At 35.1% G+C, this 17,260-nt stretch overlaps 1 protein-coding gene across 1 annotated transcript in view; it reads right to left on the reverse strand.

The window, feature by feature from the left end:
• The window catches only part of LOC107704548 (collagen alpha-1(VIII) chain-like), a 17,491-nt gene extending 9,249 nt beyond the window's left edge, over positions 1 to 8,242 (reverse strand). The window contains exon 1 of the mRNA XM_016507494.1: positions 8,131 to 8,242. The gene's annotated coding sequence lies outside the window, so the exon portion shown is untranslated. The remainder of the gene's footprint in view (positions 1 to 8,130) is intronic.
• Between the last annotated feature and the right edge of the window lie 9,018 nt (positions 8,243 to 17,260).

A 17,260-nucleotide genomic window follows, 5' to 3' on the forward strand; every position in this document is an offset into this window, starting at 1 on the left:
CTGCTTCCAGATGTTTCGCTTCAATTCACAATAAACAAATAAAGAAGAGCATGCTGGGTGTCAACCATATAATCAACGTTGGCATGATAAGGTTATATGCTAAGCCCTACATTATTTTCGAGCCTTTCTATGATTTTTGCCAGTAGTGTCTATTTATTAAAAAAACATTAATTATAATAATTATAATTATTGTTTTTTTAAATAAAGCATCATTTGCCTAATTGGTTTCCAAATGCCATTTAGTTAGATTTGTCATTAAATTTAGACATTGTAAGTGTAACTTAAATTATTTGTGTCCAAAAATTAAACCTAAATCGGGGGTTCATCCGGGATCTGAACCCAGTACTTTTTGCATTGAGACACTTTCAGGGTTCCCATGTTCAAAAAACGGTAAACATAAGAATATGAAAACATATCAGGTCTGGTAAATTAATGAATAAGTTAATTAATAAAACTTTGTATATTGTGAATGTGTCTATAGAACATATATTAATCTACTTGCCATGCTCTAAAATATTGAATCGTCTAAATATTGGTTATTGTAAAATGTGAAGAGTGTCAAACCCAAAAGCAAGCCAGCATGATCAAATTCATTGTTTGCAACTGCCTGTGTGACTCACTGGGCAGTAAATGTTTCTAGCTAATAACTGGAGGATAAAAAAGTTGAACTGTCCACTAAGGCCCATTTCAATATCAAGATGTTTGTCATATTTTTGGAGAGAAAAGTATAAATCATTTTAAACTGACATACGATTGATTGGAAATCACTTTAAAACAATCCACTAAATTACGAATAAATAGAAAGGCCATGGAAAAGTCATGTAAAATCATGCCAAAAGGGAACCCTGCACTTTTTCACCAGGTTGCTCAGGGGTGATGGTCAATTAAATAAAATTACCAGAAGACACTTTGGATAAAAAGCATCTGCAACATGCCAAGTGAAACCCAATGAGATGGAACGGACACAAAAGAGGCTCCTTTTTTAAGTAGTACTGATAATTTTGTACAGATGCATTCCTGTAGTTCAAACTGTAGATCATTGCATAAGCAAAACTAAGGTCATGGGTTCGATTCCCAGGCAATGCATGAACTGATAAAATGTATACCCTGAATGCAATGTAAATTACTTTCGATAAAAGTGTCTGTAAAATGAATAAATTGTAAAAAAAAAAAATTTAAAAAAATGGTCAGCTTAGGGTGTTGCTTTCAATAACGCTGACAAATGGATTCATGATGCAGTATTTTGGAGCTGCTGTTTCAGATTTGGCTACTGAATTTGAAGAACTTTACGGTTCTTTACAGTCAGCATGACGGTGATAATGACGTGCCGACAGTAAATAGCACAAAATGCCAAAAGACACACACTCACCCATGCACACACACCACTCTGTGTTCCCACCCTACCAGTTACTACAGGTCATGCTTTCTCTGGAAATGAGAAGAGTGAGAGAAAGTTTCAAGACATTTCTCACATGAAACAGATGTAAGTACAATTCTCACACACAGATTCCAGGAACCTTTCAAATGCACAAAAGGTTCTATATAGTGGAGCAATGTTTCTTTAGATTATTAAAATGTTCTTTAGACATTAAAAAAATGGTTCTTTTAAGAACTGTTCACTGAAAGGATCCTTAATGGCACAAAAAATGTTTCTTCTATTGCATCGCTGTGAAAAGCCCTTTTCAGAACCTTCAACTTCTCTTTTCCTCTCTGAGGAAATGAGCTGTCAATCTCCACCTGAAGTGCTAAGACCATCTTTCAAAAAGCAGCTCAAGGCACACTTCTTCTGGAAGTACAGTAATTCACCACCAAAAAAAACATTCTGCATTTCTCCTCTTCTCTAGTTTGTTTCCTAATCTAGTTGTCAAATAAACCTGGCATTGTATATAATGAATATTGTTGGCTCCTTGTCAGATGTTATAAGTCACTTACGCTTTGGATAAAAACATCTGCTAAATGCACAAATGTAAATGTTTTGGAATTCAATGTGGTGGCATTCTTGCTGGTGTGATATTGCTGAAATACACTGAGGTTGAGTTGCAGTTATTCCACAGGACAGCGGAATGCAGAATCAGCTGACAGAACGGACCGTGAGCCAGAACTGCTGCCTGCTGTAAAACACATTCTCTCGCTCACTCAGTAACTCACACACTCGCTTTTCTCTCTCAGGTCGAAGGGAAGTTTTTCATGTAACCATATGTTTTTTGTCTATGGGGAATAAGAGATTTTGGGCAGTATATAAACCATGATGAGGCCTTTCTGTCTCCTGTATAAAAATGGAATGGGTGTCATTTGTGCCTGAAAAGGTCAGGAAAAAATACTTACATTTTTAAACTTTTTTTATCACTTCATTTGGAAAGGGTATGGCTGACCTTTCAAGAAAATCATATTTTTCCATCTCAGCCACTTGGTACTAAAACTTATTTTCATACAAGACGGACTCAGGTAGTATCTTTAAGATTATTGTGTGCATTGTGATAAAAAAAACACTATAATAAAATAAAATAAATTAAATATAAGTTATATCTACTGTATATCAGTGATGTTTGGGTATCAATAATACTCTACTATAGGATTTATTAATATGGTTTTATTAATAATATGGCTAATAGGTTTTTGTTTTATATATTCCATTTTCATTTTAGCTTTTTAATGTTTATATAGTTATTATTCATTTTATTTTTTTATTTATTGGCATTTTATTATACAGTGGAGATCAAAATTAGAGAACAACCTACAATTTCCTAAATTTCAAGGTCACTGTTTAGTCTTATTTGAACTTATCCTACCAGGAGTAAGGGACGTTTTTTTAAGCATATTTCATAAATTAATTGTATTCTGAAGCACAGTATAAAAAACTTAAATGAGATATTTGAAGAAAAAAAAGAACTGTGATCAAAATTAGAGAACACTTACAGATACCCCCAAGTTATTGGTTTTTGGTGTTATTCTGGCACCTGGTGCTAATTTCTTTAATAATAATAATTATTTGTTACATTTATAGTGCTTTTCTAGGCACTCAAAGCACTTTACGTTGTGAGAGGGCATCTCCTCATCCACCACCAGTGTGTAGCATCCACCACGCCAGAACGCCCACCACACACCAGCGTACTGATGGAGAGGAGACAAAGTGATGAAGCCAATCAGCAGATATGGGGATGGGTAGGAGGCCATGATAGTCAAAGGCCGATGGGCAAATTTGGCCAGGATGCTGAGGTCACACCTCTACTCTTTTCGAAAGACATCCTGGGATTTTTAATGACCACAGAAAGTCAGGAACTCGGTTTAACATCTCATCCAAAGGACGGTGCTTTTTGACAGTATAGTGTCCCTGTCACTATACTGGGGCATTAGGACCCACACAGACTGCAGGGTTAGCACCTCCTGCTGGCCTCACTAACACCTCTTCCAGCAGCAACCTAGTTTTCCCAGGAGGTCTCCCATCCAGCTTCTGACCAGGCTCAACCCTGCTTAGCTTTAGTGGGCAACCAGTCTTGGGCTGCAGGGTGATATGACTGTGGCTTTAATTATATAACAAACCCTATTTAACTGGCAGCATTCCTCTAATTTTCACTGAGATTGCAAGATGGCGGGCCGCTCTAAGGTGATGACCCTTTCAGCCACTGCAAGAGAAGTTGGTCATTCCAAATGTGTGATTTCTTGAATATTGCAGCTTTACAATGACACTAATTTATTCAAGTCCTCCTCTAATTTTCACTGAGATTGCAAGATGGCGGGCCGCTCTAAGGTGACTGAAACCCTGCGACAGCAGGTTGTCCTGATGAAGGCCAATAGCTGCCACAGCAAGAGAAGTTGGTCATTCCAAATCTGATTTCTAGAATATTGGAGCTTTACAATGACACTAATTCAAGTCCCCCAAAAAGGCTGGTTGTCCATAAGACAAATGCACGAGAAGACAGGATAATGAGGAGAATCTCAATGGGGAAACGGTTCAACACTGCAGCTGGAATTGCTTGCCAGTTCAGCGATGAACAGGGTAAGGATTTGTCTCTGCACATTTAAGAGAAGTCAGACTGTAAACGCATGTGTATAATAAAATGAAACATACTGTCACGCCCCTGAACTCTTTGTGTTGTGTTTTCCCTCCCCAGGTGTGCTGTGTTCCCTTTAATTAGTCATTCCTTGCACCTGTGTTTTCCCAATCACCCAGTGTTTAAAAACCCTAGTCCTTTCAGCTGGTTTTTGTTGGAGATTGAACGTCAACCCCTGTGTTTCCTGTGTTCCCAGCTGCCAAGTGTTACTTCTATTCTGAATTAGAAGACTATTGTTGTTCGTGTACTCCTGTTCTCCTCGTTCCTCGCTCCGCTCTGTAGGCTAAAGTGTGACAGAATCTCCGACCAATACAATTACCTCCGTTTGTCTACCCTTCATTTTGTTTCCGGGTTTTACTCAGTTTTTTTGTTTCCGTAGTGTTTTCCCATGGATCCCTTCACTCGCCCCGAATTCCTCCTCCTCCTGCTGGAGCAGGGAGACAAAGCTCTCGAGGACCATACCAAACTGTTCCTGTTGGTCGCGAACATCCTGTCTGCCGGCCCCCTTCCGGGTGTCCGTCCTCCTCCTGAGCCTCCTCCCTAGTTCCCACCCACTCCCCTCCCCATGTTGTTTCTACGGTGTGAGGATGCACCTTCCGGGAGGGGGGAGTAATGTCACGCCCCTGGACTCTTTGTGTTGTGTCTTCCCTCCCCAGGTGTGCTGTGTTCCCTTTAATTAGTCATTCCTTGCACCTGTGTTTTCCCAATCACCCAGTGTTTAAAAGCCCCAGTCCTTTCAGTTAGTGTTGGTCGGTCCTCAAACGTCATTCCTCGTGTTCCAGTGTCTCCTACGTTCCCCGTGTGATCATTAAAGACTGTGAATTGAAGTTATCGCCGTGTCTCCTCGTTCCGTGCTCCAAGTGAAGTGTGACACATACATAACATTTCCAAATAAAATTATATGTATAATGATATTATTTCATTTAGCATTTGTTTAAAGTAACCTTTCTTTTTTTCTATATTTTCTCAGAAAATATAAAAATAAAAAACACAGTAAAAGAATATAAAAGCAAAAAAAAACTGGTATAATTTAATTTTGCATCATAGCAGCTGGGGTTTTTTTTTTACAGATGGTAAATCTGTAAAAAGAAAAATTTTTACAAACACAAATTAAACAAAATCAAAATAAAGTATTAGTTTGCTCTCAAAGGGCACCAAACCCAGGCAATGGGTTACTGCACTCCATTTCTGTGTTAAAAAAACAAAGCCAAATATGTACCAATGAAATCTCTGCAGTCCTTCATGTCCAGTCAATTTCCCAATCTCTAATTATTGTCTGAATACTTTATCAGCACTAATAGATGGCCTCAAATGGCTCTCATTGTTCCAGCTGGACACTGATGCTGGTGACTTATATCACTGCAAACACAGGCCAGGACCCAATGTGCGCTGGTGCGTTTGTGAGCATATGTGTCAGATTCCAAGCCCACGTCCTCTAGTTCTGAACACGCTCAGTAGCGAGTGGCTTTCAGCCTTCACACCATCCCTATACCTTGATTCTGTGATAGAACTCTGGGCTTTGCCAGAGAAATTCCAAGTAATAAATGCATAATTTTTTTATCAGCCCTGAGTCTTGTCAGCCTTTCAGATATCTGGCGTCTTCGAAACCGAATCTAAGTGGCGAGCCAGACCTCTCTTTAAACAGAGGATCATTGGTCCGCCACATTTTGGTGTTCTCGTTTCAGTACGATACTGATTTGACATGAGAAACTATACTGCCAGGGAAGACCTGTAATTCTATAGTCTACGATGAGGAGATTTGTACGGTACACAGCATTTGGCCTTCAGATAGAGGTCAGGACAATAGCTGCATTCATGATCTAAACTACAGTACGTGCTATTAAATAAAAAAAAAGTTGACTTTTTCCAAATAATACGTGTCACAAAACATTTCTAGGGAATGAATCAAGCCAATCCACCCGGAATCCAACAAAATCTCAAGCAAGACTCTCCTTCCTTCGATTTTTTTTGTTTCCTATTTGTGTAACAGTGCATGGCTTTCATTCAGATCAAAACACAGTTATAAAACACCAATCTGTTAATAGCTGGAGGGAACTGAAGGAACATTCACAGGTCAGGCTGCATCTCTGTGACTGTTTAATGAATCAAGCTGCTCAGGAAAGATCCAAATAATGGAAGAAAGAGAGACAGCGGGGTTGCCAGGTTCATAAGGTTGTTGCATGGAGATAAAAGATGCTCCGCAGCTAAACAACTTGAGAACGGAGAACTAGTTCTAATTTTGAACTGGGTCCATTTGATTTCAAAATGGAAAACAACAACAACAACAAAAAACACCAGAAATTAATGGGTCTGATGATTTATTCACTGACAGAATCAGAGTCGGTCAGAACGATTCTTCACTTAATTTAGAACGTATCGAATTGTGTTATGTGTATTTTAGGCCTGCTTATTTACCTTGAGGTTCAAGTGACAATGTGTTAAATTAATGTTTGTTAAATGTACATGTTCAGAACAGTACATACAATAAATGATACTTTAATAAATCGACATTTAATAATACATTTTGTTTAATTATTTCAGTGTACTCTTTTATTATTTTATTCAATACCTGAACGTTTCCAGGCTTGGAAATCACAATTTTAGGACATTTATAAAAATAAAAAAAATAAATAAAATAAAAATGAACATTAATCTACCACGAAAAGTATTATTTTAACAACAACAACAATAATGATAATAGTAGTAATAATAATAATAATTATTATTATTTTATTTTTTATTAAATACTCTAGCTTTTTCCATGCCTTGAAATTACAATTTTAAAATATTTAATAAAAAATATGTAACATTAATTTACCAAAATACTGTACAATAACAAAGTATAGTTTTTTCCAAAAGTCACAAAAAATATGTATATATAATGTTTCATATATTATTAAATACTAACCCTTTTTCGCAATTTTAAGATATTTCATATAACAGTTATGTCATTTATCTTTACACGTATGTGTATTTTTATTGGTTTGGTTTTTTTTGGTTTTTATTATGTTTATTAAGTATACAGTTTGGACCAGTTATTGTCCAAATACTAAAAGAATCAGTAATGGAATCAATAAGGATCCATAACTCGAATTACAATATGAAACGGAGTCATTAAGAAGCTTGAGGGGGGGGGGGGGGAAATCCCTGCATTCTATATATATATATATATATATATATATATTACATATTTTAAATAAAATATCTATAATAACTAATTATCTGGTTTCACAACCTTTTGAATATTGAATTTCCATGAATTTTACCAAACTTTTTTTGTGACTGGAAAAATAATGTAATGTATTCACAAGGAACACGTGCCGATGAAATATTTTACACCCACAGATAACTAGAAGAAAAAAAAGTAAAATGAAGTGTCCATAATTCATCATATTTTATTTAGTACTTAAACTTTAAACTTTTTTCATGCCTGGAAATCACAATTTTAAGCTATTTAATATAAAAAGCTATGTAACATTCATTTACCAAAAATGTGATTGTTTTCGTTTAGTACATTTATTTAGTATACAGTTAGGACCAGTTATTGTTCAAATATTAAAAGAATCAGTAATGAAATCATTAAGGAACTGGAGCTGGAATTGGAATATGAAATAATAATAATAATAATTTAAAATTACTACAACCTATATTGAAATTATCTCCAAAACATTTGAGGAGCATCAAAATATTTCAGACTCCAAGACTGCTGGGGGTAAAAGATTCACAATAGAAATTTCCATTATTTTTAATATTTTATTAAATACCATATATTTTTTTCAGGCCTGGAAATTACATTTAAAAAATTCGTTAATATTTACATGTGATTTCAGATAATGGAAACCCTAAAACAATGTACACCTACTCCACAATATAGGCTAAAAAGAAAGAAAGAAAGAAAGAAAGAAACAGGCTGCTTCGTCAAGGAACATGATCAGACAAAAAACATCTCACATGATTTTCCTTTGCATGTACACTCCTATTTAGATCAATATCAATACTTAAAGCAATATTTCAAGTCACTCATCATTTTATTTCTTTTTTCCTCCTGCAGCACGCATTATATATGTACAGCACTCACCTCTCTCTCTCCTGGCCTCTCTCTGTCTCTTTCTGCGGTTTATCTCTCTCTGAGTGAGAAGTGAGGGAAGAAGATCTAGAAGACAGAAGGAGAAATGTAGTTAAAGGCTTCAGGCAGCGTGGTTTCCACTTTTATGGGCAGGTAGGAGGGGCAAGGCAACTCCTCAAAGGAGGTGGGCAGAAGGAAAAGAAAGAAAGAGAGAGAGAAAAGCGATCACGTAAGCCTCCACCCAGGGTATTGATGCAGTAGCTGTTAGGTTCCGTTATCCACAGTAGCCTACATTTAATTATTCAAGCCATTTAAAAACTTTGAAAAACTCCATGTTAAATAAATAAAAATAACTTGACAAACAAGGACTGTTATTGACATTTAATTTAAGATGACTTGCGTCAGTTTGTTCACTACCACAATTTACAAAATAACAGACTAAAATATTTACACAAATATTTATAATATAAAAAAACGGACTAAAACCTGCATTACTGTACCTTAGTCAGGTTAGAAGCAAAAAAACAAAATGTAAATTCTGTCATCATTTGCTTACCCACAAGTTGTTCCAATCCTGTATGAGTTTCTTTCTTCTGTTGAACACAAAAGAAGATATTTTGAAGAATGTTAGTAATCAATCAGTTGCTGGTAGCTATTGACTTTCATAGTCCTGGAGACAAAACATCCAGCCCCGAACACTGTAGGAAGCTGGGAAAATCACGCACAGCCGCCCTCTGGCTCACAGCGATGCCCAGTGCCAGGAACACCAAAGTGAAACTAAAGTGAATGTGGCTGTAGAAATATACAAAGCAAGCTGGATAAAGAGCTGGATAAAGACTCTTGCACAACAGCAGCAGGTGTGGTAAGCAGCAGGATATGAATCAGCATATCCAAAAATTGTTTAAAGGATTGGACAGCAACTTGAGTTTGTTATCATTGCATATTAAAAAAAACTAGAATTTTATATATATATATATATATATATATATATATATATATATATATATTATATATTTTAAAAAAAAAACAAAATGTAAATTCTGTCATCATTTGCTTACCCACAAGTTGTTCCAATCCTGTATGAGTTTCTTTCTTCTGTTGAACACAAAAGAAGATATTTTGAAGAATGTTAGTAATCAAACAGTTGCTGGTAGCTATTGACTTTCATAGTATTTTTTTCCCCATACTATGGAAGCCAGTGGCTACCAGTAACTGTTCAATTCTATACAACAGACAGTTGTATGTAGAACTATTTAGAAAAAGGATTGTCTCTTAATTTGTCTATTTTTGCTCCATCAGTAACGATAATATTTTGTCCACTTACTCACCTCCACACAAGTAGTGTTGTTTTAAATGAATCTGGTGTTTTGAACAAATCGTTTGAGTAAATGATTCAGCTACTCACTCTTACACTCTGAATGAATTAGTTGGTGCGTCCAAAATCAAGTACTGTCTAAGTACTATATTTGAATTTTAACTTACTTCATGTTAAAAAAGTATGTTCCATATAGTATGAACAAAGTTGGGGATGCTTGTAATTGTATTTCATTACAGTTATATTTTAAATGGATGGTAATCAAATCAGTTATATCTGAAAAGCATTTTAGATTGGTAAATTTACTTTGAATTTTCATGTCATTTATTTCATTTTAATTTAAACAGTTTTTCAAATACTATAACTGCGTCTCAAATTAGGCATTATGCATTTATACACTATGTACTTATGCACTATGTACTCAACCATGTAGTGTATGAATTATATAAGGTTATTTTGTCATTCATAAGTGAAGTCTGATAGCCCTCCCCCTTCGCTACGTAATTAAAGCTGCGACAGTTGAGTGCATGAAGTGTTCAATGTTTCACACCTTATTTTTTCGGTTATTTAAGTGCATCATCCGGGTATTTAAAGTGCACTTTTTCTTTTTGGAATTTTCAGTGTGAACACCATAGATATGTTATAGATGCCCTATTCGACCACTCTAGATACGTTGACACGTCCACCATTTTGGAACGGTCAACTTGACGTCATTCACCATAATAATCAATGAATATTCATAGATATACATGCGTATAACTTGCTGTTGTAGACGCACACAGTCAACTTGCGCTCAAGGGTTCACAGACCGTTCCAAAAATGGTGGATGGCTTATGTATCACGGCCCATAAAAACAGTTGCTAATGAGGCACCTACATATATACATCTATGGTGAACACACTACTCGTACTATTTATACTACAAAACGTCGTAGAATAGTGCATAAGTACGTGATTTGGGATGCACCTTATGAATTCGGACATACTGTTTTTCGCAACTAAAGGGATGTATTTAATTTCAAATGCAGCGAGTGGTTATAAACAAATCATTTCAGATTAGAATGATTCATGATTTGGTTTAATTCGAACTAACATATACCATATTTCTGCCATATAAATATATGACCGAAATAGAAAGAGTAAAACACTATTACGAATTGAGCCAGTCTTTTTTTTTTTTTTTGGTTCCTGAACGAATCAGTATTTTAAATGATTGGCGACTCACTCATAAAGACAGTTCCTTGTCGCCACCTACTGGTGTAGCTAAAGATGTAACCTAACGAAGCGTCAATACAAAATCCCAACATCCCTATGTTTGATCATACTAATCTATACATTATAGTTCTTACCTATATGTGCGTGCATGTTAATGCAGGTCTTGCATGCAGAGCTCCAGAGATTATTATGTTATTAATGTTCTGTTTCCTGCTGTGCGATGAAATGACTTTAATCTGTGAGATTGGCAGATGAATCCAGTGACTCACACTAGCAGGTGAATGTAAACCTCCGGTTATTCCTCTGTTCTTGTGCTGTTGGACAGTGTCAACGGACTGCTATGAGGGCGTCTGGACTATTTCTGCTGCACAGCGGAAAAAGCGAACTTTTTAAGACGTCAGGGACAATTTGTGCGGCAAGAAATCTTGACATTTGTTCAAAAACAACTCAAAAATATTTGACTGAAATTAGGCTTATTTATTTATCATTGCAAGAGTTAGACTGCTGTTCATTCTGGTCGTTTTCCCCCTCCATTCCTGAGAAAAGAGAACACTGTGTCAAACGCCAAACCATGTGTTTTCCAAAGCGTGGCAAAAATCTTCTTTTTGGCTAAACATAGTGCCAGATTTACAAGCAACAGCATTCCTTTTAAGCAGCTTATGCTATTGTGTTTTGGAATGTTGCCTTGTATGGCGGGATATTATTCTGTGTTGCCACACATCGCCATACACAGCCAAACACCCACCGCGTTTAATCATGTTGTTTGGATTCACAATGACGTAAACGACGCAGTCTTGCACAGTGCTTCCATTAATACTCAAATGAACAAGTTATGAATCATTCTTATGTGGTGGAACCATTTTATACTGATGTACAGTAAGGGTAGTTCACATTCTCAAAATTCATAGAGAGCGCTGGCAATGCGACAAAACTGAGAAAAGTTTAACAGGAAAAATATACATAGAAAACCATGTCAGAAATAGTTGGAATTCAAGATACGATAGCTATGTACTTCTGCAATTTGTATATAAACTCTTTCCCGCACAGAATGTTGATGACGCATTTTAGACATGTCTGTTAATTTGTCTATTTTGTCAGTAAAGACAATATTTTCCAATTACTCATCTCCACGCAAGCAGTGTTGTTTTGTTCATGAAGGAATCTAGTGTTTTGAACAAATCATTAGAGTAAATGAGAAAAGTAAATATAGAGAGAGAAAACCATGTCAGAAATTGTTGGAATTCAAGTTATGATAATTTGTATAGGCTATAAACTCTGTCCCACACAGAATGTTGATTTTGGTGGGGAAAAATTATTCCTACATGATACATAAAAATGATACATCTCCTTTGAATGTCAAAAGCTATGGGTAGTTGTGTAGTCTATCAATAATGCAAACTGTTTTCATGTTTCTGATTGTCACTGTTGGATCTGAACAGATGTTCACCTGCAATGGTACATTTAAAATATGAAGAAAAAAAAGAGTAGCTATTACATATCAAAACTGTAAAATGAAGGAACAGTTCCTAAGGAATCGATGCAGGTGTTCAGGCAAAGGCTGTTTTTATTAGAGTCTTGGAGGACCAGCTAGAAGCCTCTGCCTGTGTTTTCATTCCAGTCTCACTCACTCATTTCCTTTCTGTGTTTTTATTGGTGAGTCTTCATTTGTACACTGTTGACTACTTTTGACTACTTGAGGTTTCATCTGTTTCAGTTATCACACGAGCTGGAATATGGATCTGATCATGTCCTTGATCTACTATCAATAAAAACTGGTTTCATAATAACATCTAATAAAGCTATGATGTAAGAATTGAAAAAATGACAGTGTTGAGTACAGTGATTCTTTATAACGTGTGTGTGTGTGTGTGTGTGTGTGTGTGTGTGTGTGTGTCTGGAAATGTGTGTCTGGAAAAGGGAGAAGCCCACAACATTCCAACACTCTTAATAAAAATAGGTATAATCACATATAATTAACAAAATATTAAAATCTGTCATTTAAAAGAATTTAAAAAGAAAAAAAACATCTACAAATCTACAGAGCCCCCTGCTGTCAACAAACAATAATGCATCTTTACAAATTGCTGACCTACTACAGACAGTCACTTGTAGCCAGTGGTGTATAAAGTACCTGAAAGCCATACTCAAGTAAAAGTACAGATATCTTACCAGAAAATGACTTTGGCAAAATGTTCATACACAGAGTAGCATGATTGTGTTCAGTTTTAACTCTTTCTTCCATTTTGTATTTTTGGGTAAGAATAAGAAGCACTTCATCCGTATTGGACTGTGTTAATGAGTGAATCACTGAATCATTTATTCAACCAATTCGTTCAAAAAGCTGATTCATTCAATAAGTAAACACCGTCCATTGCTCAGAGACGCAAAACAGTGCTGTGATCTTTGTTTGGAACTGTTTTCGGTAGCAAAATTGAGCAAAAACAAGCAATATTATGTCTAAAATTTAAGTCACTTATTGTTTTATTGAACTTGTATAAAATGATTATTAAATGTGTTCATGCTGCTATCTGCAGAAAAAAACGTACTCTTTGTGTGATATAGATTAAGTTAACTATATTAAATTATATAAATATAAAAAACATACTGAAGCATTTTTGCCGTCTACAATTTATAAAGCCTGGAATTTTGAGTTTTAATAGACTAATAAATCAACGTGCGTGCACTCTGTGTGATCTGATGATATAGCCTACTTGATAATGTCAGATCACACATCATTACAACAACACTTACCATATTATCGCAGACGATGCAGTATTGCACACCCGACTCGACTTGAGTGGAAAATGAATCATCCGCGGTTGTGCGCACACTTCTTTGCACATGAGCAAACTTGCAAGCACCAGACCACTGATTCCTCAAACCTGCTTTCCTGCAGTCCGTGTTCTTCTGACTTCTGTCTATTTTGTAGTAAGTAACGAATATGCGGGGAAATGAATCGGAGTAAAAGTATACATTTTAATTAGGAAAATGTAGTGGAGTAAAAGTAAAAGTTGGCTGAAATATAAAAACTCAAGTAAAGTATTCTCAGACACTCCCAAAAAATACTTAAGTTCTGTAACGTATTACTTCGTTACATTACACCACTGCTTGTAAGTACATTTTATAAATGAAAACCGATTCCTGACCCTGCATAGAGGCACATATTAGTCATATTTCCCAAACACAGTCTCTTTCAGCTCAAAGGTCTCAGGATCGGAGTAAAAAGTCGAAGTTTAAACAAATACACAAAACCAGTCAGGAATAGTGTTCAGGAAACTGGTTTAAAACAATGTACAGTGTAAATTATCTATATTATGGGGTAACCCAAAAAATCATGTTGTTTTCTGTATAGGGTCTCATTTCTGTTAAAGGCTGTTGGTGTGAAAGCACAATGTGAGCCTGCTGTTGTAGTTACGCTGCAGGCCTTACTTTGGATACAGTGCAGCTGTGGAAATATTTGAGGTCATTTCCTAGTTCTAATTCTCGCAATTCTTGCTTTCTCAGCGCAAACACTGCACCTGAAAAAAGTCCATAAAACAGGCTCAGATAAAAACATCATGACACACTCAACTGGCTTTTCTGAAATATTGAGCCATATGTCTGAGACGGCAGTGGACTTTTCCAAGTCTGCAAGGTATTTGAATCTTTTCAAATCGACTGTGAGAGTCACTCGTTCAAGACTTGGAGAAGTAAGCAGACAGATATGAATGAGTAAGCTTAGCAGAAGAACAGCTGCTAGCAACAACACACTATTACTCGAAACAGTTTTTTTTCGCCCATACAGTCTTTTCCCGCTATTTCACTGCTTTGTTGTTGTTGTTGTTTTTTCGTGCTAGGACAGACTACTTAAATGGAAAAGGAAATAAACACTTTGTTTTGTCTGTATTCAACAAATCATCAAGGTTTGGTTAGTTAACGTGGTCATAGTCCCTTTAAGACAAGTCATGTCACTCGGCGGCCATCTTTGAAACGCCTCTCATGCAAGTGCAACTCCTATCTCTTTGAATGGGGAAACATCAATTTCTCCAAAACTGTTCACTAAGCTTATGATTAAATTGTGGTCCAGTTAGCTTTTAACAGAGGGAGCACTTAAAAATATTGCTGCATTAGCATTAGCATCCTCACTTAAGGACGTCTTCATTTTCCATTTTCTGTCCCCGGCTGGAGCTCTTGAGTCTCTTGAAATGTCCCCGTTTTACAGCACGTACAAAACAACATGCAAATACACTGTAAAAGTCCGACCAAAACAGCCAACTGCAATCGTGTAGTGATTATTTTCACCAACAGATGGCGCTGCGAGCCACATTGATTGTTGGTCACGCGCCGCTACTTCAGTTGTGAAGAAGGATGAGAGCAGCACTATTATTATCATCAATTATCAAAAAAAGAGGTACAGTACCGTTATCGGTTTCAAGGTAGTCACATACTAACTATACATGTTAAATTAAAGTAATACTGTTTGTGTGCACTATATAACAAGGTATAAAAGGGTGCGGGATTGTGTTGTACATATTAAACGTTAATAAAACAGCCGTCACAACTCGATATGAATAAATGATACAACCTAAAAATAACTAAACAATTACATTTGCACAATTACATTTGCAGAAAGCACATACTTTGTGGTCAAAAAGAGTCTAAAATGCAAAATAAGGAGCCTAATTACACTCAGACTACACTCATAATTTTCATCATATGTTTTCATATTTACTGTTTTATTATTATTATTTTTTGTAGAGTCATAATTTTGGTGTAACTGTTTTGATCTGTTTGCTATTGGCAGTTACCATTTACTGGTTTTCGTAGTGTGATTTTTGATTAATTGTATTAAAACTGGGTCAGTTTGGTCCTCAAACATCATTATAGTTATTAATTATAGTATTAGTATATGGAACCCACAACAATTAAAAAAAAAACATATAATGCTATATGGTATTTAATGTAATTTTTTGTCACACTTTATTTTAAGGTGTCCTTGTTACAGTGTAATTATACATTTAAATACCGAGTAATCTTAATTAACTACTTATGGTTAGTGTTAAGAATAGGGTTTGATTTAGGGTTACTTGCATGTAATTATGCATGGTTAATTGTTATTATAACAGTAATGTAACGTGTAACAAGGGCACCTTAAAATAAAGTGTTATCTTTTTTTACTTCTCTCAGTTTATATCTTGCACTTGCTAAGTTTTTCTGAGCTAACCTAATGCCTCTATAGCACACTCAGGCTAGCATGCTAATGTCTTCATGTGACTTGCTATGTGAAGCCAAATGTGTCACCACTTTGCAATTCTGCAACCCACCACTTTTTATTTTAATCCAGTATATATTTCACAATTAACAGCATAATGTTTTTTAAACGTCTTAAAATTATACTGCCGAAGCAAAATAGAGTGACAAAGTAGGCTGAAATGGTAGCATTACATGACAAAGTGAGCAAAACATGTAAAACAGGTCTCACTTTGTGAATGTGAAAAACTCATTTAGGCGACACGCTTTCATGCAGGTTTCCCTAAATAGCCCAAGTCTGCAATTCTCCGAAGGCTGGTATTCGTTTTGTGGTGTTTGCTATCACGGTCAGCCTCTGGTTTATGTCCCAGCAGAGGATAAATCATGTGGAACATATTCAGAGGGTAATTTTAGTATGAAAGGATGTGCCTGTCATCACCCTCTTACATGCGACTCACGCTATATGCTTATGATGGCATAGCAATGATTGACGGCTCTAAAAATCATACCATGGACTACTGAACAAACATGACAGCATCGGTTCTTGATTTGGGAAAATAAATCAAATGCAAGATTTGATAGTAATTACATTTAAAACATTTATGTTTATGCATTATTTTTTCGTAGATTTTTGTGCTATATTCCAAGTCTTGTAAAATAATTGAAGTGTGAAGAAACTCAGTTATGAGTTACTATAAAACATAAAATAATATAGAAAATTAAATATTACAAGAAAAACTAAAACAAAATTAATAAAACTGAAATAAAAATAAAGCTAATAACTAATTTTAGAAATACTAAAAATTAGTACTGTCAAACTATTAATCGTGATTAATCGCATTCAAAATAAAAGTTTTTGTTTACATAATATATGTATGTGTACTGTGTATATTTATTGTGTTTATATAAATACACACACATACAGTAAATATTTTGAAAATATTTACATGTATTTACATGTATATATCTACATTCATATATATGTGTGTGTACTGTGTACATTTGTTATGTTTATATAAATACACACACATACAGTAAATATTTTGAAAATATTTACATGTATTTACATGTATATATCTACATTCATATAATTTATATTATATATAAATATATTTAATATAAAAACATAACATGTTAAATATATACATGCATGTGTGTGTATTTATGTATACACACAAATATGTTATGTAAACAAAAATGGGATTTTTCGCATTTTGGATGAGATTAATCGCGATTAATCGTTTGACAGCACTACTAAAAATAAAATAAAATCACAATAAAAGTAATTAAAATTTAAAAAATTTAAACATTAATACTATATATTACACATAATACACTTTCTATATATATATATATATATATATATATATATATTATTATCTAC

Source organism: Sinocyclocheilus anshuiensis, unplaced genomic scaffold (assembly GCF_001515605.1).
Source record: "Sinocyclocheilus anshuiensis isolate Anshui unplaced genomic scaffold, SAMN03320099.WGS_v1.1 scaffold2038, whole genome shotgun sequence".
In the NCBI taxonomy this organism is placed as follows: domain Eukaryota; kingdom Metazoa; phylum Chordata; class Actinopteri; order Cypriniformes; family Cyprinidae; genus Sinocyclocheilus; species Sinocyclocheilus anshuiensis.